Below are 3,089 nucleotides of genomic sequence, written 5' to 3'. Positions count from 1 at the left end.
GAAAAAGAAAAAGCCTACAGCACCTGTTTTCATAGGTGGTCTCCCATCTAAATACTAACCAGGTTCGACCCTGATTACTTCCAAGATCAGATGAGATCCGCGGTTTGGGGCGGCATGGCAGTAGACTAGGTGCTTCTAATTCTGCTTGGCTGGAATCTTTTACAAGGTATCTTCAGATTGAATTTAAAAGGCCTCGCAAAGCCAGAAAAGCCAAGGCCAGGACTTGCCATCAGAGGATGCCTACAATACCTTGTGGAGGATTCGATTTGATATTTGCGTATTCATTTGTTTGGATTTTGTCTTTGTTTTGAACTTCATTATTCTGTTTAAGGTCTGGTAAATGGGATGAGATCTACTACATCAAGGCATTCATGTTACATATCAGAATAGACCTCTTCAGAGAAAATGTATGAATGTGAGTAAATGAGATATATTAATGTTAATTGCATACTTTTAGTTGTCACTAGAAGTCCAGCTTCTAAGGGTCGTGAATTATAATTACTATGGAAGGAAATGTGTTTTCAGTGAAGGAAGGTACAAGGTATGGAAATACGTTTTTGAAGGAGTTGGAAAAAAAAAAAGTGGTTTGTCCTAAAATAAACTTGGTTATTTTTAAATGAGCAAGAAGAAACAAACTAAGAAAGACTAGAAAAGTTGTAGAAGGCTTTTGGAAAAAGAATCCTGAAAAAGGAATTTTTATGTGGTCAAGGTAAATAATATTAAAATAAATTAAAAAGAGTAAGTTAATTAAAATATCAAAAGTAAGCTGATGAAAAATTAGAATTGTTTTCTCCCTCTACTAAATAGAACCGAGGTTCTAGAATTATTGGTCTGCTACTGACACTATGAAAAAAACTATCTGCCTAGGAAACAATGATTCTGTGTTTGATCAAAATATTTTTCTATGTTTTATGTTATCTTAATCAGGCCTTTGGCTACTTAAGGAAATTGAATCTCTACAATAGTAAGAACTAAGTTTTGCTAATATTTTGTAAAGTTCTGTATTTATATTTAAAGTTTTCTATTGTCACTTTGAGTAAATGAGTAATTTAATATTGTTTCAAAATAATATGATCTTCTAGTCAAGTGTGTTTGACAAATTTCCCAGAGTACAAAATGTAAACAAAGACTTTTCTTAACCTGGAAATGGCTTGGGTTAGTCCAGTGGACCCCTGCAATGCCTCAAAGACTTGCTCTCTTTCTTTATAAAAGAGAAAATTTAAACTAATTTGGCCTGTTTGATATACTAAAGTTACCTGAGAAGCTTTTTTAAATGAAGAAATAATAATTATATTGTATTTGCATGTATCATTCTTATTACTAAAGTGAATTTTCAGATTATGATCTCTAGTAATCTGCAACATCCTGATATAGTTTCTATTTGTAATTCTAGTCTGTTTCTTAAAAACATTTGTTTGTCAATTACATTATAATCAGACCTATAATCATGTCATTTTAAGTTTGTCATTTACGGACAGTCATTATTTTACTGATACTTTAAGAAATAGGTTTCATCTTTAGAAAGATAGAGAGGACTATGACCCATCCCAAAATACAAGCCTCTGAGAGTAAACTTTTAGATTATACCCTAGAATGAACAGAGATTTATAGAACTCTAAGGAATAACTATATTCATGAAATGCTGGCAAGTGATCAAAATAAATAAGATTAACTATATGGCACTGAGTGAACTATGGATGATTATGTTTTTATAAATTTTTATTGAAAATATTGCTAATTTTTTAAATCTTTTGTTGTTCAAATAAAAAGAAAGTTATTTTTTGAAACTACTTATGACTTAACAATTAGATAAATTGTAAACAGAATTGGAACCTTTATTTTTTCTCCCTATCGACCCCTCTGGAATCTAGAAACTCTAAATGAGTATTTTTATTTTCATGGCAATGTAATTATTTGCATAAGTTCAATAAGAATCTGTTCTCTTTATAACAGGATAGATTGGAAACATGGTTTTTATTACCAAAACTTTGACTGGAATGTCATGCTTGAGAGAGAAATAAATGCATAGACTTGGATATGACCAGACAGCATTAAGGAATTAAGATTGACTTATGGAAGCCAATAAAAGCCCTTGGAAATACTGGCCTGGTTCTTTGTTTACATGGTTCCCAGCAGCCTACAATGTGAATAAAGAATGTTATTTCTTGGCAGGTGCAGGAACCAACCTCAAGATATTCTGGAGACTTCAAGAAGATAGGAAATCACCCAAAACCTATAGGTATTACAGGCATCCTTTGAAAGCAAGTCCTGGCCTTGGCTTTTCTGGCCTTTCATAGCCTTTTAAGTTCAATCTGAAGATTCCTTGTAAAAGATTCCACCCAAGCAGAATTAAAAATGCCTATATGGTTAATTTATATTCTTGTTGAACTTAAATGATCAGGCCAAATTTATTGAAACAACTTATTTTGAAATAAGTTAGTCTTAATATAGCTATCTTTGGTAATTTTTTTTTTTCAAAAAGGTGATTAATACTAAGTGAAATAAGCCAGACAGAAAAGGTTGAAAATCACATAATATCACATATGTGGGATATAAACCTCAAAGCAACAAATGGACAGGACAAACAAACAGAGACTCATGGACATGGACAATGGACTAGTGATTACCAGAAGGGAGAGGGAAAATAAAAAAATAAACTGTTAAATAAAATTATGTATATATAGAATTGGAAATAAATAAACTGACATTTAAAAAAAGAAAAAAGAATAAGTGAGTAAAAATAAAGAAATTTTAAAAATAAAATAAAAAAAGGTGATTAGAGAGAGAAAAAAAGTTTCCGTAGAAATTATAATATACCTTTGTAGACATTAGATTCTTATACCGTTTATTATCTTTTGAGTTTTATTTTGTTTTCTACTTGTAAATTGGACTAGATCCCGAATTCTTGTTTCCTCTAATATCTGTCTGGGACCCTCCAAACATGTTTCCAATTTTTTATTTTTTTCCCATCCTTTGACTAGAAATCACTGAGAACTAAAACTGCCTTTGTTTGCAAGCTGACAATGGACAACTTGATATAAAGTTCAGAAAACTGCCACAACAGCTCATGTTTAAACAATCTCAGTCAC

This window comes from Pteropus alecto, unplaced genomic scaffold (genome assembly GCF_000325575.1).
Source record: "Pteropus alecto unplaced genomic scaffold, ASM32557v1 scaffold5, whole genome shotgun sequence".
Lineage (NCBI taxonomy): Eukaryota > Metazoa > Chordata > Mammalia > Chiroptera > Pteropodidae > Pteropus > Pteropus alecto.
The sequence above is the reverse complement of the archived record's forward strand: the minus strand, read 5'-3'. Positions refer to the sequence as shown.